This window comes from Crinia signifera, chromosome 2 (genome assembly GCF_055691185.1).
Source record: "Crinia signifera chromosome 2, ASM5569118v1, whole genome shotgun sequence".
Lineage (NCBI taxonomy): Eukaryota > Metazoa > Chordata > Amphibia > Anura > Myobatrachidae > Crinia > Crinia signifera.
Window position 1 is genome coordinate 135,832,817 of NC_139218.1, and position 24,061 is coordinate 135,856,877.

Sequence of the window (24,061 nt, forward strand, 5' to 3'; positions counted from 1 at the left end):
ACCTTATGCATAGCCCATCACCCATACACAGTGGAGCCAGCAAGTTTGTGGGCTGTACCAACATTCAACCTATCAAATCACTAAAACTAGTGAATTCCAATAAGGCACAGAGCCCATCCTATAGGAGTAATGTTGCTAGCCTCTAGTTTCTGGCCTGTATTCTTTATAATGTTATTTTAGGCTACAAATTGGATGCCGCTAACAAAGTTATATTTTCTATCAAGCAACACAACTTACTTGAAGTGACAGGTGAAATGTATGGTAGTATGTTAAACCTTTGTCAGTTTAGCTAGAAGCAAAGATTATACCACTACTGGGTAACAGAGGCACTGGCGTAACTATAGAGGGTCCAGGGAATGCAGCTGCCATGGGGCATGGCATTTGTTCTTTCTTTGTGGGGTCCCAAAAGCAATCCCACTGCCCTCTCTTTTTTTATTTTTTTAATCTTCAATTTCAGGGTCCTACAGTTTACTTCCTGGGAGGGAAGAAAGAGGCAGGAGTAATGCTGGGTACACACCAGGACGACTAGGGCCCGATCCCCACAATCTCGATCCAATTCCGATCAATTGGATGTAGATTGTGTGCTGATTGGGCCCTTTTCTGACCTGCTGTGGACCGATACCGATCCGATGCGCGGTCCCGAGGGTCGGTCGGTCGTAATTGAGATCCTACCTGCTGCAGGTAGGATCTCAATGACGACCATACAGCCGGGTGCGGGTCGCCATCGGATCGGACCCGCTCACGGTGCACATCGTGAGCGGGTCGTGCCCCCCCTCGTCACCGTGAGCGGGTCAGACGAGACACTGACGACCCGCTCACGATGTGCATCGTGAGCGGGTCGTCCTGGTGTGTACCCCGCATAAAGCTGTGTACACACGCTGAGCGACCATATTGCCAGCGATTGGAGTGTGCACCGGCGATAAATGGCCAGGTGCGCTCTCCCGTTTTTAGCCCCCTTATGATCACAGGTCACAGGAGCTTGCTCCTGCGACCAGCTGATTCCCTCTGCGGCGACCCCATCTGGTCGCTGATGAAAAGGAGACACTGAGCAATATATTGCTGAGCAATATATCGCCCCCGTGTGTACACAGCTTAAGAGGAACTTGTTGTAAAGAACCTGCAACTATAGCTGCGCCCGCAGTAGTGGCACCGGTGGTTCGTTCCTGTAGGACACACACTGATCATGTTTGTACAGTGCCATGTCCATCTGATGGCACAGCTACACTTCTGGCTTCTGTACAACAAGCGGATCCGGCTACTGCCATCCTCCCAGTAAGTAAACTGGCAGGCCCCAAACCCTGTAGTGAGATTGCCTTGTCCCATTCCACCCCAGTGGCTTGGGGACCCCCCAAGCCACTGGGTCCATAACAGTTGACACTCTATAGTTAGAGAGTCCAGCCAGTCCGTCCGTCTATGCCCCCTTCCATCTTTTTTAACTGTATATCAATGACCCCATATGTTATTCTATTTGTCCGCTAATGCTGCCAATGTTCATCTATGCCCCCATACAGTGCGCTGTTGGTCTGTCTATGCCCCTGTTTATCCCTCTATGCCCCCTCTGGTTTCACTATCTATTCCCCCATATGGAGATCTTTTTATCCATTTGTTTGTCTATTCCCGATCCCATCCATGCCCTTTTGTCTATACTCCCATGCGGTGCTCTGTCTGTTTTTCCATCTGTTTCCCCTCCCATCTATCCTTCTATGCCCCTTTTTTGTTTATGAACCCTCCTATCTGTCTGTCTATGCCCCCATATACTGCTCTGTCTTTCAATCTTTCAATGCCGCCAATGTCAGTCTATGTCCCTATCAGATGCTCTGTCCATCATAGAAACATAGAATTTGATGGCAGATAAGAACCACTTGGCCCATCTAGTCTGCCCCTTTTTTAAACATGTTACCTCAAACCATATTTGATCCTTATTTTTTTGTAAGGATATCAATATGCGGTACTCTTTACTTAGTTGGACGCCAGCGATTGAAATCGCGGGCGTCGGGGGTAAAAATCGCGGTGATCGCGGTCATCGCGGTCATCGCGGGTAAATCGGGATGGCCGCGATGCCCGCGATCACCGCGATTTTCCCATAGGGAACAATGTTAAAACGGCAGATTGACCGCGATTTTACTGTTAAATGCCTCAATGGACCCGATTTGGGGCCAAATAGGGCAAATTAACCCTTAAATGTCCCCCCAAATTTTTAACGCCACCCCACGATCCACGCCAACCCGAAGCGTGGCGAGCGCAGCGAGCCCGCGAGGGGCGGCGGTACGCGTCCTCCGACCTTTTCATGCCCTACTATCCACTAGGGCGTGGTGTGAGAATATAATAGTGTGGCGAGCGCAGCGAGCCACCGAGCCCGAAGCGTGGCGAGCGCAGCGAGCCCCGCGAGGGGACGCGGATACCTTCACAGGTAGACGCGTCCCCTCGCGGGCTTCACAGGTGTCCGCCTCGCCACGGACACCTGTGAAGCCCGCGAGGGGACGCGCATAACTGTGAAGGTATCCGCGTGCGCTCGCCACGCTTCGGGCTCGGTGGCTCGCTGCGCTCGCCACACTATTATATTCTCACACCACGCCCTAGTGGATAGTAGGGCATGAAAAGGTCGGAGGACGCGTACCGCCGCCCCTCGCGGGCTCGCTGCGCTCGCCACGCTTCGGGTTGGCGTGGATCGTGGGGTGGCGTTAAAAATTTGGGGGGACATTTAAGGGTTAATGGGCTCTGTGGCCCATTTAACATTGATTCCTATGGCCAAATCGGGTGGATTGAGCCATTTAACAGTAAAATCGGGTCCATCGTGCGTTTTAACATTGATTCCTATGGTAAATCGTGAGCATCGCGTCGCGGGCATCGCGGGTACATTTATAGCCGGCCGCGACCGACACGATTTCCATGTTTAACATTGGTTTCAATGGGAAATCGCGGGCATCGCGTCGGTCGCGTCGCGGCCAGACATAAATGTACCCGCGACGGGCGCCCATCTAGGTAAAGAGTACCCAATATGCTTATCCCAAGCATGTTTAAATTGTACTACTGTATTTGCGTCTACCACCTCTGATGGAGGCTATTCCACTTATCTACTACCCTTTCTGTGAAGTAATTCTTCCTCACATTTCCCCTGACTCTTCCTCCCTCTAGTTTCAGTGCATGTGCTCGTGTTCTGTTGCTCCTCTTCCTGTGAAGAATGTCTCCCACCTGTTCCTTGTTAAAACTCTTGATATATTTGAAAGTTTCTATCATGCCCCCCCTTTCCCTTCTCTGCTCTAAAGTATACATATTAAGATCTTTTAGTCTTTCCTGGTACGTTTTGTGATGTAGGCCATGCACCATTTTAGTTGCCCTTCTTTGTACATTCTCTAATGTATTTATATCCTTCTGGAGATATGGCCTCCAGAACTGAACACAATACTCTAGGTAAGGTCGTACCAATGACCTATACAGTGGCATTATTACTTCTTTCTTTCTACTGCTGATTCCTCTCCCTATGCAACCAAGCATCTGACTTGCCTTCTTCATTGCTTTGTTACATTGCCTACCTGCTTCTAAGTCCCCTGAAATAGTGACACCTAGATCCCTCTCTTCCTCAGTAGTTTCCATTATAGTGCCATTTATACTATATTTAGTCTTTGGATTTCTGAGACCCATGCGCATGACTTTGCGTTTTTTGGCATTAAACTGTAGTTGCCATGCTCTTGACCATTCCTCTAATCTACCTAGATCCTCAATCATTTGTTTTACCCCTCCTGGTGTGTCTACCCTGTTGCATACCTTTGTGTCATCTGCAAAAAGGCACATTTTACCCTCAATTCCATTTGCAATATCATCAATAAAGATATTAAAAAGCACTGGTCCAAGTACAGATCCCTGGGGTACACCACTTGTAACCTTTCCCTCCTTTGACTCTACTCCGTTTACTACAACTCTGTTTTCTGTCCTGCAACCACGCTCTTATCAATTCAACTATCTAATGCTGTGTACACACGGTCCGATTTCCTTTCCGATGTTGACGATATAGTCAACATCGGATCGGCATCGGATGCAGATCGCAAGGGTTTTAACCCTTGCGATCCCGATCCGATCCCGATGCGCGTTCACGTATCGGAAGCCAGAAAGTCTTGGCTGCCTTGTCTATATAGTGCAGATCTGCACTATATAGTCAAGATAGGATGCAAATCGGATGTGCCTTAAGATCCTATCCACGATCCTATCTGATCAGATTGTGGATAGGATCTCAAGGCACATCTAACGTGTGTACACACCATTAGGATCCAATCCCAAGCTTTCAAGTTTATTTAACAGTCTGCGATGTAGGACAGTGTCAAAAGCCTTACTAAAGTCTAGATAAGCTACATCTACAGCCCCACCATGATCTATTACTTTAGTCACCCAGTCAAAAAAGTCAATAAGATTTGTTTGACATGATCTTCCCCCAGTAAACCCATGCTGTTTTGGATCCTGTAAATTGCTATACCTTGACCCACCGTCCTGGGCTTCTATCAAGTAGTGTCTCTCCTGCTTTCTTTCTCTCTTGCTCTTCCTTTTTCTCTCTCTCTCTCTCTCCCTGACACTGGCCCTTATTCTGATTGATGCGGACTTTACCGCGTTCTTACGGATCGCGTCTTTACGGCGTCTGCGCATGCGTGGAGAACGCTACGCGCATGTGCCACGCCTTGACTCGGTACCAGTTCGGACAAAGCCCGTCCAAAACTGGTCACCGCAATCAGTCGGGAAATAGGGGCGTATTATGGGCGTCATGCGGAATGACACATGGGCGTAGTTTCAAAGTGGGCAAAACGGGGCGGAAACATGGGCGGACACGGGGGAGTACACTTATGTTGGGGGGCGTACATTCGGAAACCACTCCGAATGCACGCGAGCAAAAAGGGCTGAAATGTGCGGTGTCCACAAGTGTACTATTGCTTTGCGGACACCACTCGTTCATGCGGTAGGCGAACGTACGCCTAATGACTACAACCATTAACACCTGAACCCAATAACAATCTACTCCTTTACTCATTACTCACTAATAGGACGCTTGTCAGTGCTTTAATTGAAACCATTGCACTTCAATTGCTGTAAGGGTTAATGTGTGCTATGCATGTGTTAGGCATGCTTGTAAGGATATATTGGAATCTAATTGATTCCAATTCCAAATAAGCAGTTTTTTATGAGGATAGGTAATTGAATAAGTGGGTCATGTGATGTCTTGCAGAAGATACTTCATAGTGGGTTGTTTGGCGTAAATCCTCCGCTTACGTGCGGTAGCACCGCTTGGCTCCCGTTCGGATGCGGTATTCCCGAGCATACTCTGTAATACTCTGTAATACCGTGCCGAATCGGAGTGTTTCTCCCGCACACGCATGGTTTGTATGTCGTCCGTAAACACGCCCTGTTCTTAAAGAGTGAGTCCGTCCGAATGCGGAGGACACGTGGGCGTTTCTACGGACGATGGCCGCATGCGGCAAAACACCGTGGCGTGCGGACCGCTCCGTAAGAATGCGGGAATATCCGCACAGATCAGAATAAGGGCCACTGTCTCTTTCCTTCTCTCATTCCTTCTTTATCCACGAAAACCACCTCTTTCTCTTTCTTTGGGGCAGATGGATAAAAAAAGCCGGTTTACGTTTTAAAAATAATAAAAATCTCCACATTATGCAGGAGGAACCCATATCACTGCAATGTATTATTCATGGACCAGCCAATAAGGAGAACCTTTATTTCCTGTCTCAGTGACACTCCTTATCAGTGCCCCTGCGCATGCGCATTTTAGATGACCAATCCCCCCCCCCCCCCCTGGCTCTGCGCAAGATCTCGCTATTATCGCAAGATCTCATGCGCAGCCCGGAGCCAACAGTAGGGCTAGTGTTGTCCCTTCAGTGGGGATAGGAAAACGCTAGCCCTGGGCTGGCAAAGTAGCCGGGGTGATTTAATGCCTTAAAGGCTGTTAATACATTGCTGCGGTCGCTAATTGCTGAGGGGGATTGCAGGGGACAGTCCTGCCGTGCGTTACTCGGCGGGCTGTCCCTAGTGCAGGTTAGGTGCACTGTTAATACAACTTAAAAAACGTAATCCCCCCAGTTAACCTAACATTAGATGATACATCTGCCCCATTGTCTCTAACTTGCTCCTCACTTTTTTTACCTCTCTATCTCTCTCTACCCCAGATACATTCTCTCTCTCTCTCTCTCTCTCTCTCTCTACATTCTCCTGCCCCTGAAGTGCATTACAGTGACAAAGGTTGGGGGGGGGGTTCCCAAGATTTTGCTATGGGGCCCTCAAAGTTCTTTTTTCACCACTAACCAGAGGGGATGCGTTTACACAAGTCTCTCTATAGTCAGCTTCACACATATCTGGATATATTGACTGGAATGTACAAATCACAGAGAACATATGAAGGTAGATCTGAAAAAAAAAAAAAAAGGACCAAATAGCTGTTGCGAAACTCAAATAGAAAAAATATTTATCAATGCCAAAAAAAAATAAAAAAAATCATAATATAACATTCCTTCTTGGACATTTGCGATATAATTTTTAAGGCCATACCTCAGTCCAGTCTCCTTTACAAGCTGATAAGAATTATTTCTGCTCAGGAATTCCAGCAAACATTATTATCTATTAAATGATAATCTAGTTAACAGACAGTTCGCTCTACAACTTTCACTGCCAAAGTAAGGACAGCGGCCATCCCTCACGAAGGCGAAAATCAACATATTAATATGGCCTCAATTGAAGAAAACGCCAAACATTTTAACAAGCCTCTGAATGCGTGGCAAAACAGAATAAATGAATAGCTACGGCGCAGAACCATAAAGAATGTATATCATACAAATCAGTGTAATGATCTTTTAATTTCAAAGGGTAAAAGCAAAACAAAGTGCAAAGATAATTTTGCAATAATAACAAGTAGTGCAAGAATAATTTTGCAATAATACAGGTATTCTTGGGGTATCAGGACCAAAGACATGCGATGGGATCCAGGAAATGAAAACAGAAATACCTCACCCTAGATTGGGGTTGCGGTGGGCTATTACTTGCGTTCAAGTCTGCGGCACCACCGCAGATGGCTTGAGGTATCTGGTTCCCGGTCACAGAGTGCTAGTGCATGCAAGGTGCTGAGTCCATAAAGTGCATCAGTGTCCAGTATGTGCAACGCGTTTCGGAGAGGTCCACTCTCCTTCCTCAGCCTGAGGAAGGAGAGTGGACCTCTCCGAAACGCGTTGCACATACTGGACACTGATGCACTTTATGGACTCAGCACCTTGCATGCACTAGCACTCTGTGACCGGGAACCAGATACCTCAAGCCATCTGCGGTGGTGCCGCAGACTTGAACGCAAGTAATAGCCCACCGCAACCCCAATCTAGGGTGAGGTATTTCTGTTTTCATTTCCTGGATCCCATCGCATGTCTTTGGTCCTGATACCCCAAGTATACCTGTATTATTGCAAAATTATTCTTGCACTACTTGTTATTATTGCAAAATTATCTTTGCACTTTGTTTTGCTTTTACCCTTTGAAATTAAAAGATCATTACACTGATTTGTATGATATACATTCTTTATGGTTCTGCGCCGTAGCTATTCATTTATTCTGTTTTGCCATATATACTCAGAGGTGGTGTACCTCTTTAATGAATAGCAGGCTGCATTACTATAATTAATTGCGCACCTTTCCCACTACCTTTTGTTATAAAGCCTCTGAATGCGGCCAAAGGGTAATCTATACTGCAAACACTCATTGTTGATTAGAGGCTGTCATGATCCCTGTAGAGCAGTGGTTCCCAAACTGTGTGCCGTGGCTCCCTGGGGTGCCTCGGGACACCTGCAGGGGTGCCTCGGGTTGGTCGTCAAGGACCAATTCAAATTATTTATGATCAATTATTTCTGGACAAGACCAGTGCTGGTGGCTGCCAATCATAAAATGTGTACAATCAGAACCAAATCCTGCCCTTTACCACATAACTGAACCTAAGAATCACATATAAACACAATCTACTTCATTTGATACATATTTTTGGGGGCCTAGGGGTGCCGTGAAAAAATTCTGATACTCTAGGGTGCCGTGATTAGAAAAAGATTGGGAACCCCTGCTGTAGAGGCTGCATATAATGCCAGTATAGAAAAGACTATCATAACATATAAAGTTTAATGGACGTTTCAGAGGTTGTGAGCTCCTATTTTTGTCACCCTTATTGCATCCTCTACTGTCACATTCATACTTTCTCAGTCTTTTTCCTGCTACACTTGGGAGGTTACAGAACAGTATCCAAAGCTATTGGAGGCTATGATTACAACATCAAATTATAGTTCACGATGTAGTGTAATTACACAGTGTGAGGTTCCAAGTTGTCCTCTGGTAAACAAATGCTTCTAGAAGAATCAACTTGACTCCTGCGATAAGGTGTCTAGTGTTCATTCTAGCACCCGCTATCTTTGAAAACCCATGCAGTTCCTCTTCCCTGTCTGGGGTGTTGCTGTCTGCTGTAGTGCTTCTAGCACAGTGTGGTCTGTATATCAGCACTGATATGCAAACCAGACCTGTGCTAGAAACACCACAGCAGACAGCGACACCCCAAGTAGGGAAGAGGAACTGCATGGGTTTTCAGAGATAGCGGGTGCTAGAATGAACACTAGTGTCCACTGAATTATATAGCCACATATGATCCATGTTGAGAATTTTATAGGGGCATTACATTATGCGGAACCTGTTTTACCACATAAAATAGAGCAGCATGTACCAGAGATTATTTGATAAACAAAACATGCAGTAAAACTAGACAAGTATCAATAAATGTTGCATGACAACATGCTCACTGTTAAGTATCTATGCTATCTGATTTTATGTTCAGCCAACCCAGCTGAATGGCCGTTAAAGCTTGTGTTAACCCATGTAAGTAAATGTGATTATTTATGCAAATATCCCCTTCACATAAGTTTTACTATAAAAATAGAGAAAATTTTACTAAAAATAGTGGTACTTGTGTAGTTTCACGGCGCCACCGCGTGCACAGTCTGTGTCTGAAACTTGGCAGCCTGCCAGAGGCTCTGTTTAACTGTGCATGTGCCGCTCTAGCTGTTCTCAGCGCAGCACGTGGCTGCTTTCCTTATGTAAGCTACATTATCAGCGTAGCGCTGGGCAGCAGCAGCGCACGCTACCCAGCGCTGGCAGGTCACTGTGGTACTCACAGTGAAATAGGCAGTCCTGCGCACCGCTGACAACGGGGGGCACGTAAACTGGACACCCCGGCAATTTAGACGCTAAAGCGTCTAAATCCAGACTCCCTGAACTGTACACCCCGGCGTCTAAAGCGTCTAAATCTAGACTCCCTGCAAACCACTAAGATGGGGTATCTAAATTTAGACGCTAAAGCGTCTAAATTTAGTAGGGTCTAGGGGTACACTATTAAACCTGTTCACAATGACACTAGTCGACGTAACAGCTGTCGACCTTGTTAATTCCGCTATCCACGCCAACCCGAAGCGTGGCGAGCCCGTGAGGGGCGGCGGTACACGTCCTATGACCTTTTCATACCCCCACTATCCACGTCGGCGTGGAGTTGATTTTATAAAGTGTGGCGAGCCATCGAGCCGAAGCGTGGCGAGCCCTGCGAGGGGACGCGGATACCTGTGAAGCCCGCGAGGGGACGCGGATACCTGTGAAGGTATCCGCGTCCCCTCGCTGCGCTCGCCACACTTTATAAAATCAACTCCACGCTGACGTGGATAGTGGGGGTATGAAAAGGTCGTAGGACGTGTACCACCGCCCCTCGCGGGCTTGCTGCGCTCACCATGCTTCGGGTTGGCGTGGATAGTGGAATTAACAAGGTCGACAGCTGTTACGTCGACTAGTGTCATTGTGAACAGGTTTAATAGTGTACCCCTAGACCCTTTAGCTTTAGCGTCTAAATTTAGATGCCCCCATCTTAGCGGTTTGCAGGGAGTCTGGATTTAGACGTCTAAATCTAGACTTCAAAATTGCCGGGGTGTCCGGTTCAGGGAGTATCTGGATTTAGACGCTTTAGCTTCTAAATTGCCGGGTTGTCAGCGGTGCGCAGGACTGCCTATTTCACTGTGGAACTACAAGTACCAGTGACCTGTCAGCGCTGGGTGCACTGCTGATGCCCAGTGCTATGCTGATAACGTAGCTTACATAAGAAAAGCAGCCACGCGCTGCGCTGAGAACAGCTAGAGCGGCACGCGCACAGTAAACACAGAGCGTCTGGCAGGCTGCCAAGTTTCAGACACAGACTGTGCGCGAGGTGGCGCCGTGAAACTACACAAGTACCAAAATAGTTTTTTTCCAGCTTGCAAAGCAAACAGACAAGAAATTCTCATGAAGAGCCTATCCTTTTTAGTAGTAAATGTCTATGTAAGAATTGAATTTCCCCCACAATAATAACAAAACCCCAACACACAGTTTCCCACCATGTTATACAGTAGCAACACTATTGCCGGCGCCACCACTCGGCAAACCTCGGCTGTTTCCTAACGAGCCAGTGGCTAGCGAGCACATAAAACAGTGTCATTCATCCTATGCTGCTGCAGCTCCCCTACTCCGACCCGGCATCTGATACAGAGCGAAAGCAGTCAGCAGCTTCTAAAGGTCCGCACAGCAGCGAATGGATGTTTTGCATAAACATCCATTTGCTTTGCTGGGGTGTCCGCCCACATCATTCGATGGTCACCGACCATCGAATGATGTTTAGCGTGCACGCTTATATAAGTGACTTTTGAGTTACTTACATTTGCGTGCACGCTGGCGTGATATGGGCGGGCAGCTGACATCCGGTGATGTCAGCTACCCGGCCCACACACCTGCGTCACTGCCTCATTACCATGAGAACGCCCAGCGTTCTCATGGGAACGCCCATGGAACGCTGGGCGTTCCCATATGGTAATGGGGCAGCCCGGCACCCCCCCCGCCTCGCTGCCATGGGTGCGTGCACCCTGCGACCCAAAAGGTCGCCGTGGGTGCACGCACCATATGCCTGAACATGCGCAGATACCCGTCTGCGCATGCGCAGATGGCCAACATCGGAACTGCGTGCGAATGCAGGCAGATCTGAATAAGGCCCTTAATGCATCTGGCCCAGCGTCTGGTACTTTATTACCGTCTAATCATCTACCCTGAGTTACAGTTCTGTATCACAGCTTCAGCTACATGCACTTAACACCATGATTAGTGGGGAAAGAGCCTCATATGAAATGACACACTAATTTACCATTTACAGTAGGTCATTACTAATATGACATACATCAGTCAACTTTGCATGGGAAAGAATACAATAAAAAAGTAAAACAAATAAAAAAAAGGCCCATTTTTGTCAGATAAAACCATAATGCATTGCTTCACATTGTCTCCTGTTGCACATAGAGCATAAACTTGTGTCTTACTGGGACCTAACCCAGCTTGGATTTTTAGAAGTATAGAGAAAGCTAAGCATCTTCTCTAATGTTGTCCAAATAAGGCTGCCTCTTTTGCTCAGCCTTCAGCCTCTCCCTGGTGCCTGCTCCATACATTCCACTGAATGTCTGCTATTAATAAGGAAAGCAGCAATTAGTTTTGAGGAAAAATATTACAACCATGTAACATAATGTAAATGCTGATGAATAAATGTAGAAATACGGCCCAAATGTAGAAATAAAGCCAACTTCACAGAAACCATTAAAGCACCTTCTGGATATTACAAGTCAGAATTCATCCCAGTACACTATTGTCAGGATTCTACAGGTCAAATCTCATGCACCTCCTAAACACAGTGCAGTAGCTCACAGACAAGGGAGCTAATGAATACTGACCTTTAAATCATTCATTAAACTATTGTAATGGCTTACTAGATTAGGACCTGGGAAGGATACAGCCAGATTGCCAGTCTTCACGCATGGGCAATCTGTAACCCATCAAACTTTGTACAAAACACCTTATGATCTTTTTTTTTTGACACAGTTTAATGATTTTGGCATGCTGCTGTCAATCACCAGAGGAAGATATACATCATTTACACAAAAGACAAATAATACATAAACAGAAGTGTATACATTTGTTGGTACCACTGAATGCAGGGCCATAACTAGTGACGCCCCATGCAGGCAAGAGGAACAGGTTTTGAAGGTGCAGAATGCTATAGAATGAACACTATGTACCGCTTTGAAAAATGAATAAATCATTGTATTATAGTATATCAAACAAATTGCTTTGTTGAATTGGTATCACACATGTATTCAATCTTTTATCATCTATCATTCAGCCTATTTCAATGGAGAAGTGTAGTGTGGTGTTTGGTATCATCCTGTGCATAGAAGAAGATTGCTTGAGCCCAGAAGGAAAATGATAGACAAGCAGGATAAACGTAAAGGCTGTAAGACCGGGATCTGCTTCAGGATGCAAGCAGTCAGAATAACGATGTCAAAATCATTACACTGATGAGAAGACCAGCACCATCCCATTGCTGGACACGGAATTCTGACTGACAGCATCCCAAATGTAAGTATGCTCAGTGGGTTAGGTCACAGGGGGCATAATATAGCATAGAGGAGGAGAGCGTTAGGCTGCGGGAAGGGGAAGGTTAGGGTTAAGGTTTAGGTTCTATCCAGGTTAGGGAATAAGGGGGTTATTCTAGTTGTTCACTCTTTTTGACAAATTCCTTCTTAGATGGACAAAACCATGTGCACTGCAGGTGGGGCAGATGTTACTTGTGCAGAGAGAATTCGATTTGGTGGGATTTTACTTCAAAGTGAGATCTATATTGCAGTGTAAAAATAAAGCAGCCAGTATTTACCCTGCACAGAAACAAAATAACTCACCCAAATCTAATTATCTCTGCACATTTTACATCTGCCCCACCCTGCAGTGCACGTGGTTTTGTCCATCTAAGAAGGAATTTGTCACTAAGGGTGAACTAGAATAAGGCCCTAAGTGGGTATGATTAGGTTTGCAAAGAGGGGAAGGGGGGGGGGGGTAACATACTTACAACATAGGTGTTAGGATTCTGCACCTCGAGGTGCAGATCTCAGTCCTCTGACTGCTGGCATCCCAAGCTTCCTGAACCCAACTTGCAGCTACAAGTTCCTGGGACTACAGTTGGAATTATTAGTAACAAGTATAAAATCCATGGGACTCTAGCCAACCTCTCTGGAAACGGCCACGAGGAGAAAACTGACCACAGATTAAACAGAAGGATAGTGAGAATGGCAACAAAATAAGCTTCCAAGAGATACAAACTGAAGTCCAAGGTGCAAGTATCTCATCAACCTATTCAATGCTTTTTTTGAGTAGCAGTGGAATATTTGGAACCCACTTTGAAAAGTAAAAAGAAAAAAGAAAATAGACAGAAAAAAAGCCAAATTAGAACAATCTAAATTGCATCCTGCCATAAGGTGCCCATACACATACCAATTACCCGGTACTTTTTGTGCTAAAATAGCATTGCATCGCATGCACAATGCATGCACAACGATGCTATTTTAGCACAAAAAGTACCGGGTAATTGGTACGTGTATGGGCACCTTTAGTGCTTTGAATCTGTACAGGTCACAATGAAATATAATAACTGTCAAGGCATTTTGCAGTGAAACATACAGTCTTAAAAAGCTCTGTCTCAGTCACTGGTCATGGGTTCGACAACAGGATAAGGACCCATCAAACCGGAGACAGCAGGAGCAGTTTCTAATTGGCATGGTAATTTTGGCGATTTCACCGCATTTCCCATATGCACATAGCATCGGAAAGAGACATTTTCGGGAATTTGGACCAGTAGTAGTGTAATTCTGATACCGGTTAGTTATCATGTAAACTATCCATTTTGGAGCGCAACATTGAAGTAAATGGAACAGAATTAAGAACATCACCTATGTTTTGTGCTATATTTAAACATTGGGACGTTTTAAGGCCCCCATACCCGTTGTGATTTGGGTCCAATTTCACCCGAATCCAGCAGATCTGGCCAAGAAACAGGATTAAATTGGCCCAAATCACATGTGTATTACACAAAGAGAAGTTTAGGAGGGCAGCGCTCTACTGTGGGTATTGATCACCAATAATACTCAAATAGGATATATTTTACCCGGTGTCGATCTCGGACAACTTCTCTTCCACAGTTATTTCATACGATCACATGCAAATAAAAATGGAAAACAAAAACAAATATAGTGTAGTAGTCCCAAACACACACAGTCTCTGTAAATATGGGAATCCCACGGGACCGCAAAGACTGAACTCTTCTTCTATGTTACAAGTGTGGAGTTAATGGATCTTCGTTATGGGGTCACCTCGTGCATCAATGTAGTATACAGAATGCTTACACTCTGCTTACATGAAAAGGGTTAATATCTCATATATAAAGGTTTATTTTTTAAGGAATCCTTCTGTAACGCTTACTTGGCCCTTACGTGTAAAGCGAAGATGGTACTCGCATCAAGGTTTCCTTACACAGACATCTCTCAGTCCAATTTCATTCGAAAAAAAGGTTTTTCTTTTATTATAAAAAATCACGTAAAACACCGGTGCCAGATGGAATACACAGCCAGAAAACCTAGAAGTGGCCAGATGGAAACCCGGGAAGCTCACTCACAGTTTGCTGCTGTACAGGGCAGCTCGGTAAACATACAAATCTTCAGACAATAGTGGCACCCCACCAACGCGTTTCGACCTTAGGACAGTCTTTTTCAAGGTGGTCGGGTAAAATATATCCTATTTGAGTATTATTGGTGATCAATAAGAGCGCTGCCCTCCTAAACTTCTTTTTGTGTATATCTGTGTTCTAACCAGGTCGATAACTCCTGGTAAAAGGAGATTAGCTGCACTTTAAATTGCGCACCAGAAATTCAATCTATCTACCTGTACACATGTGTATTACATCAGATCAGATCCAATAAGCAGTACCGTGGGCATTGGACCGGAGTCAGAGGTCAGACTGGCTGCAAATAACATAAGTTGTATGTGCAACCATCAGAGGCACATTGTGGGTGCTTTTTAGCACCCGCAACATATCGCATCCGATGCGGTCCGCTGGCACACACCTATCTGTAGAGAGGAAAATACTGGGCAGGAGAGGCGTTCTCCCTGCTCTGCATCTCCGGCGAGCAGGAGATAAAAAAAAATACATATAGCAAAGAATGGGCAGCTGCTGATTTATTTGAAACATTTTTTTTCTAAATTCTCCTGCACCCTGCCACATGCGATTTATTGCATGTAAAACATGGCACGTCAAGTGCCAAATCGTATGTGAGCCCTCGCAGGGAGCTCAAGTGAGATTGGATCCGACTTGTCCTAAGACATCCGATTTGGCATTGATGTGCCTAGTGTATGGGGGGGGGGGGGGGGGGTGGTTCGACTTAAAGGCCACATTTTGAGACCCATTTACTTACATTTAGTATGTTTTTCCACCTGCATATAGTATGTTCTTCCACCGAGAAATCTTACTCAATGGGTGGGATTGGATTCAGTTTAGCAGCCATTTGAACTCCCATATTTATCACAGTAATGGTGTGTACACACGGTGAGATTACCTTGTTATGTGACTTAAGATTCGAGTGCTATGCAATTTTTGCTATCTCTGTACTTTTTACATACAATTTGCACTATATAGTCATTGCTGCCCTGTCTATCTGGGTTTCGATTTGTGCTGTCACGGGAGCGCGCATCGGGATCACAAGGTAAAAAACCTGTGCGATCTGCATGCGATTTTGACTATATAGTCAAAATCTAATGTCAAATCTCACCGTGTGTACACTGCATAAATATACAGGCCATTTGTACTTTCTAACATTTTCTGCTTCTTAATTTAAAATATGCTACTCTTATACTGACCAGGACATATTTGTTGGTACCCTTCCAGGAAAAAAATAACTCATATTCTCTGAAATAACTGGAATTTGCCCAAAGTAATTGGTAGCAAACGTTGTTTATTCCGTATTCAATAGAAAACAGACTTTGCATTTGGGTTTTGATTCAACAGAATATTTTAAACAATAATACATCCATGAAAATGGTACGGAGAAAATTGATGGAACCATTAATATAGGTAATCAAGTGATTTGTGTATTTCTCAATGCCCAGGAAACATCAGGCATTGTACATCCTGCCAGTGATCACAAGCATAGTGGTAGCCTAGTGGTGTTTAGTAATGCTTGAATAATTGCAAATAAAATGGCAAAGGACATCTCTCCTTATAGGCGCCATCATTTTCAATATACTGTATAAGGCAGGGGTGTGCAACAGGTGGCCTATGGGCCATATGAGACCTACGAACAGCTCCTGATTGGCCCACTGCTCCTGTATATGTGTCCGATGGTGGCTGTGTGTGTGCGCGCAGCATAGTCCTGTGCAACCGATGCTCAGCCTGTGCATAGCAGGCACAATGTGCAGAGCGGCACGTGCTCAAAAGGCGGCAGGACTACGCTGCGCGCACATACAGCCGCCCTCAGACACAGATACAGCAGTGCCGAGCCACCCGCATGTCGCTACAGCCGCAGCACCGCCGCCGCTGAGGATGGGTGAGTTGCTGTGACTGCAATTGGTACCATTTTTCAAAGCTGTTGCGCAGATGTTTGGAATATCTAAAGAGGGGCAGGTGTATGGCATTACTAATGGGGGCAGGTGTGTGGAATAAACTAAGGGGTATCTGGTGTGTGGAAATGTGAGGGGCATGTGTGGCATAACTAATGGGGGCATGTGTGTGGAATAACAAAAGGGGAGCTGGTGTGTGGAATAACTAAGGGGGAGCTTGTGTGTGGAAATGTGAAGGGCATGTGTGTCATTACTAATGGGGGCAGGTGTGTGATATTACTAAGGGGGAGCTGGTGTGTGGAATTACTAATGTAAGGGGCAAGTATAAGGGGCCTACTATGGTATTGCATGATGTGTAAAAGGGGTATATGGTGTGCTACAATACATTCAAAGACACCCCCCCTTTTGAGTGCCTACACCCCTTATTTCTGGAGTGTGGCCCCCGAATATGTGCTGGAAGTATTAAGTGGCCCCCCAGCTGAAATAATTGCCCAGCCCTGGTATAAGGGATTTCAGGTTTGTAACTGAAGAGTCCTTCCACTCATGTGTGGCCACCAGCCAGCACATGCGTGAGACGCAGGGGATACCAGAAGGGACCCTATTGGATCTCTCTAAGCTAACATTGTGAAGAGAAGAATGTATACCGTACTTGCTTGGGTTTCCTCCGGGTACTCCGGTTTCATCCCACAATCCAAAAATATACTGGTAAGCTAATTGGCTCCCAACAAATTAACCCTAGAATGTCTGTGTGTGCGTGTACATGTGGTAGGAAATATAGAGTGTAAGCTCCACTGGGGCCGGGACTGATGTGAATGCTCAAATATTCACTCTGTTAAGCGCTGCAGAATATGTGTGCGCTATATAAGAAACTGCTAATAAATAAATAACTTTCATAACACTTGAGAAGATTTTCCTGTGTTCATCTAATCATCTCCCGAATTTGGGTACATAGAGTAGCATGACTGTCATTGCTAAATGGGATGCAGTCAATTTACAGACAACCATTAGCAAACAGTCAAAATACTGACACATTCATTATGCCGGCATGGTCAAAACTCAGACATTTACATGCTGACCTGTCAAAAAGGCAACGTAAGTTTTTGTACAATATGTATCGCATCTAAAGCCCTCCGATGTGCCCCTGATGGCTTCAGATCAGATAGATCCTTGGTGCAGCACCAAGGATCTATCTGTCAGACACATCTGACGCGGGTCCACGCATTGGATCGGATGGAACACCGATTTGACCTGTTTTCATCAGATTGGTCTCACAGATCCATCTGAATCTGAAGAAAACAGGCCAAATCGGACTAGTGGATGGGGACCTTTAGTCTACTCCTATAATGTCCAACATCACATTGTCAATTAAATAAAAAAAAAAAGACATCCACAAGTAAAAACTGCTTTTGTGATTTTATATTGCTCCCTTCTTATTACTGGAGAAAACAATAGCGGTCATTGTTCACAGTGTCAATTATGCCTTGTCTGTATCTCAGCAAGTCAAACTGACCTTTGACAAGGCAGATCATCACACATACAGTACAGTAGCTGCACTGTGAGGAGCAGGAAATGGCTCTTCTACGGGCATAGAAGGTAGGTGAACATGAGGTGTAAAAGAAAAAAACAGAGACCAAAGATGTTGCATTATGTGGAAAATAGATAAAGTAGGTCAGGATAATGAGCAATTCATATTAAAACTATAGAAAAATCTGGGAACGTTGCTCAGTCCCCAGGAAGTGGGCAGCATTGTCTGTGGAGAGCCCTGAAGGCCAGAGCCTTAGCCAGTTTCCAGGGACAAGAATAGACCTAGTTATAGGCTGCTCCATGAGGGATTCCTAAGCACAGCAAGACATAAGTAGGTCTTTTACTCTTTTCTATTTGGTTTGAATCCTCTAAAATTTCACAATAAACGCAGTTCATTTTGAATATATTTCATCAGTAGGTGGTTCCATTACAGATTTCCACAGCTGTGAAAGAAAAGTGTTTTTAAGGATGGCTGCAGTAACCAAGTTTTTTTTCCCTGAGTGATATTTATCTACCCAATAATTGTTATCTGAAGCTGACACAGGCCAGGGGAGATTGCAGTAACACACCTTGGTAAACACATAATGGAATGAACAGGAATATGTGTTCATAGGGAACCTTGGGTTTACAACTCCTGCACAAAAGATACACTCCCTACAACAGCCGTAAAGCCGGCAGCATTAGATTGTGTAAGATACTGTAGTACAGGTTCCGTAGGAACGGAACGCTCAACATGAAAACTCCAAACAACTCTTACCACTAGGCGTGTTCTCTGCTAATCTCTGCAAATGCACAAACACAGTGAAGACGCACACTTTAATCATACTACTAAAGAACAAAGCATTTTATAGATTTCTTTTTAAATGTACCATGAATCCTTCTGTCTTTAATGTTACCATGTGCACTTCAGGGTTTCCCCGGACTTAGGGCCTGATTCAGACCTGAACACACAGCTGCAAATTTGCAGCAGTCACCGCCCTGCTAGAGAAAAATCCTGCCTTGCGAATCAATGTGCACACTGTGCGCATGGATGAGTACGGCTACACATCCATTGGCAGCTGTATGAAAGTTGCCAAAAACCACCGTAACAGCCTAAAAAGCCACCTAATCTAATCACACATCTAATGATTTTTTCACTGGGCACAAGACATCGCAGGCGCCGCCTAAGCCAAGACTTACTCCGCAGTGCAATGGAAGAAGGCATATATGGCATGAAGCTGACATCACAAACACTCCCCCCCCCCCCCCACACACACACACTTCATGTCAATTACCTGGTGAATGCCGTGTGTTTCGAAAAGTTGCAGGATTTTGTCGCAGGACGTGCAGTATATCAATCAGCCCTGCGTGAATTTGCAGCCGCGCGTTCAAGTCTGAATCAGGCCCCCAGTACTCAAGGCACCCTACAGCCCAGATTTTAAGAATATCAACGGTTGATCGCAGATGTTGTAATCACATTGACTGAGATACTAATTAAGTCACCATCCTTAACCATGGATTGCCTCAAAACCATAACTGCTTGGGTGAACTTAATGAAAAGGCGAGATGTACTAAGCCTGGAAAAGTGATAAACCACCAATCAGCTGCTAACTGTCATTTTTTAATAAAGCCTGTAGCATGGGAGTTAGGTGCTGATTGGCTGGTGGTTTATCACTTTTCAAGTTTAGTACAATTGGCCCCAAGTTTGGGAACTGCATACCCTCCAACATGCCCCATTCCATCCCCTACTTCCAATATGTGTCTGTGGTGTTTTTTTATAATAACAATAGCTTTATAATGAAGCTATTGTTAACAGGAGAGTGACTGACATTTGTTCTCCTGTTTCTCTCCTTTTACCAGATAACAGTTTATACAGATATGCTACATCAGACTGTACTGCACTTCACTAAACAACTGCAACTAGGAACTTTTACTAAAGAAAAACCAGCATAAGGCTACAGTGAACATAGCAATATACAGCAACCATATTTACTGTCTTGAAAGGTCAACAAATTATCCAAATTAAGTAAATAATACCCCAATCATACCAGCTAAATTTCCTGGGTTGGCCACGGGAACAACCGGGGTGTAGTGTTGGTGTGAACGGGTCCCGGGACGAAATAGCCGCGCGTGCTCCCAAAAAGGGGACGTGGCCTCGCGAAAAGGGGGCGTGGCCTCACGGGATGATGTGTCCTCCGGCCGCGCCCCCATTTTCCGCCGCTCGTCGACACTGTGCGCATGCACACAGCGTCTATTCTTGGCAGGCTGGGGGGACTCCCAACTGTCCCCCCCCACCGCGGGACAATGGGCAGGATGCGGGCAGGATGCGGGAACGTCCCCTGAATATCGGGACAGTTGGGAAGTATGGGGACCCATGTCCTGGATTTCAACCCTGCTAGCTACCAGGGTTGCTCCTGGGACCTTGCCGGGGTACTGACCATGATGCAAGGTGCAGGGACCTCCTTCCTGGGTTGCCTGTGCTGATGCTGATTGGCTATGCAGGGCAACTTCCTGTTGTGATTTTTTCAGACGCACTCAGAGTTATCACACAGCATGGAGGAAGATACTGTGCAAGCTCTGTGGCCCAACAGACCACAGCAGTGCTTTTTAACCCCTGCAAGCCTGCAATTTCTTGGACAAATGATTTGGCGAGGGGGAATTCTGAACATTAGAGGGGAAGAGGAGATCCAGCGCCATATTACAGGCACTGTTGGGGATGACCAGATATACCATAACATTGCGAAGAACCTGGCAACGTCCTAAGCCTGCAGCAAGTTGTGAATAAGCTTGTCGGCCTAAAAAAGGCCATTTCAATAGAAATTATCGTATGATGCAGGATCATCCCGAGGGGGGGGGGGGGTGTTGTTTCTCTTACACAGCTGGCAGCACCCCCTGGACTAATCTGGACCCTTTTTAACAAGCCTGGGCCCATGTAGTTAGCACCTGCTTTTCCTCTCCTCTCTGCACCCATTTATGGATCAATTACCATGTTACAACAGATTGAAAGTACAGTGCATCCACTAAGACCTGTATTTAAAAGGTAAATCACAGAATGTCTGGAGCAGTGGTTCCATTTATTTATATAATCACAGCACCCTAAAGTAAGCCCTAGGCCAAATGTTTGTTATTGCAAAATTTAGAAACACATATGTGTTAATATGTGATCCCATACACTAGGCCAGAACTCGACAAACCCCGGGGCCAGGTTGCCATAGCAACCAGAATTTCCTCCCTGGCAACCAGATCCTGTAAGGAGTGTGGACTGCCATGGATAGGACACAGCAGCAGCATGCATCTCAGCTCCTGCAGAAGGAGGTCACATAGCCGCGGATAATAGTGTGACCCCCTTCGCAGCATATTGGCTCACCGACGCCGTGGCTTGCCACATGCCACGGCTTCAGTAACAGGAAGCCGTGGATGTCAGTGGGGCTCCAGCCACCCTCCTGCTGTGATACCTGTGTGATGCCTTTTGTCCCCCTCAGTGCGGCAGTTGTTGAAACGGCGCCTCCTCAATGTGAGTACTACGGTGTGCGGCGGCCGGCTATTTTAATTACGCCCCTGCACTGTAGCCCAATACACCTGGCAGTAATTCTGGGACCTCAGAAATGGGAAGCCACGGCTCTAGTCTGAGGAATCTCAAACCACCCTCCTGCAGTGCTTTGGTCCTCCGGGTTGGGATCATGGGTGCCGGACGGGGTCCCGACAGGCATTCACCTTTACGCCGGGATCACGACTGTCTAAACACCGACAGCTGGGTTCCCGACGGCCGTCATCTATTTTCCCTCGGGGTCCACGACCCATAGAGGGAAAATAGAATAGGTGGCTCACGTTGTTGCACTCGCCATGCTGTCTGGGTCCAGCCAATCGGGATCCCGACGTCAGGATAATGACTGTCGGGATCCCGACTGTCGGACCCCTATACCACACCCAGGATAAGATGGTCGACAAGCATTATGTCGACATGGGTCAAGTCGACATGGAACTAGGTTGAACTATTTTAAAGAAATTGGTCGAGCCCTGCACTAGGCAATTCAAATGCAATTTGCGCTCTTTTCCTGCGATTGTGGCCATGTGAAAAGAGCCTAAATTGCATGTGAATGAAAGCAGGTCCGATGCGATGCGTGGCCCTGTGCACGTCACACCGGAACCTGCTCATGTAGCCAGTCACACTGGTTGCACAAGCAATCTTTTGGATTGTTTCCGAGCCAGACAGGCTTTGTGTGGGATCGCATGCGATATATGCCATGCAAAAAAAGGCTGCATGTAATCTTGCCGCCAGGAAGGCTCCGGGCGGCTCAAGGGTGGATCGCCCCCGACTTCTCTAAGGGAAGAGGTCCTCGTAGTGTATGGCCGACTTTAGGGTGGTGAGGGACAGGATTAACGTCTGTTTGGCCACATATTTTATGATTGGAGGCCACGAGCTCTAGTTTTACCTGGACAGATTAGAAATAGTTCGATTTTTGGCCCTGGGCCCGTGAAGGGCACCCTAGGCTGCCATGACACCAAGTGGGAAATTTAATAGGATGAAAGATTTAGAAAGCGAGAGATTTGGTTAGAAATCTCCAGATTTTTTAAAGTGGCAATCATTTAATCAAACTGGTTTTGCAGTGTAAATGATTGCCGCTTTAAAATAACTGGAGATTTCTTACCAAATCTCTCATCCTATAAAATTTCACCCCAAGTTTGGGTACTACTGGCCTAAAGTACAATTTGCTTTCTTGACAATTAGAATAATGATTAACAATACATGTTACAGCCTGGGGAAAAAAATCCATCACATTTCACTGAGAAGTTTCTGTGGTGTCTGAAACTACAATACACAAACACATTTACACTGTTATTTCAATCATTTTGGTCTGCCAATGGGAACTCTGGCAAATTGTAACAGAGAAGCACAACATGGTTTTAATATAACCCAAGAGAGCTTGACCTGCAGGCAGCATTGGTTCACACAGAAAGCATGACATGGACATTGCAGATTTCCTCTACTCAGATACCAGTACTCCCAGCTGATCACTAAAACAGCTTTCAGCAATACATACTACAAACTGCAAATGCAACCGACTATGTATGTGTGTCACAGGAACACATAACACACACATCCCCTGATCCCAAAACACTGTGACAGCCCATATACAGTAGTTATCACTGCAGTACAATGTATAGCATAGGCATACTCCACCCTCATTTTCAGCAAACACTACACTAAAGGATCTCACACACAAACATGTTAAATAAACACATTTATTACATGGCTTTGCATAATAAATATGTGCACATTATTTTACACCTTGCATACATACTCTACATCCCCATTAATACCTTGAGAAATACATACTGCCTCCAATTACAAGCAGCAACTCTCATAAACAGGTTTTTCAGAACTGCATCCTGCAACTATATGCCCAAATACTTTTCACCCCGAAAAGCAGATGTTCAAAACGAATGTGAAAAAAATAACATAAAATGACCAACTGCACCACTGCTGATACCACTAAGCAAGTGATATGCATTGCTGAGCATAAGCCATAGGGCAGCGGAGGGGTTAATTATATTGCTAATTGAAAACACTGGAACATCACAATTCCCAGACAATTTCCCGTTTCCAAATGACGCCCTCTCACCTGCTTTCTTGTACAGTGGTCCAGTGCAAACCTCCGTGGGGACCAGGGAAGATCCGAAGGAAATCCCAGTGATTTCCCTAAAGGATGTTAATAGCTTCTGTAGAAAAAGGAAGCTGTATATGTGCAGCAGGCACGGAGCACACTGAGCGATGCACAGGGCAGACAATAGAGTGCAGTCACAAGTGGCGCCATCTGATGGACGCACTCGAAACTGCAACCTAAATAAATGATACATCAGCTACAGCACTGCATAGGAGGGCGATACATTAGATCAGGGGTAGCCAACTCCAGTCCTCGAAAGCTACCAACAGTGCACGTTTTCCAGGTCTCCTAACAGAATTACAAGTGAAGTAATTAGCTCCACCTGTGGATCATTTATAATGTGTCAGTGAGTAATGCATGCACCTGTGCCACAGCTAGGTGATCCAGAAA

At 45.6% G+C, this 24,061-nt stretch overlaps 1 protein-coding gene across 4 annotated transcripts in view; it reads right to left on the reverse strand.

Moving 5' to 3' along the window:
* PIK3C2B (phosphatidylinositol-4-phosphate 3-kinase catalytic subunit type 2 beta) overlaps nt 1-23,806 on the reverse strand; it is a 126,442-nt gene extending 102,636 nt beyond the window's left edge. For 3 of the 4 annotated variants that reach the window (XM_083172898.1, XM_083172897.1, XM_083172900.1), the window contains exon 1: nt 23,630-23,806. The gene's annotated coding sequence lies outside the window, so the exon portion shown is untranslated. Of the gene's footprint in view, nt 1-6,297; nt 6,400-23,629 lie in introns of all 4 variants that reach the window. The other variant, XM_083172899.1, reaches the window with a different exon arrangement.
* Nucleotides 23,807-24,061: the final 255 nt, after the last annotated feature.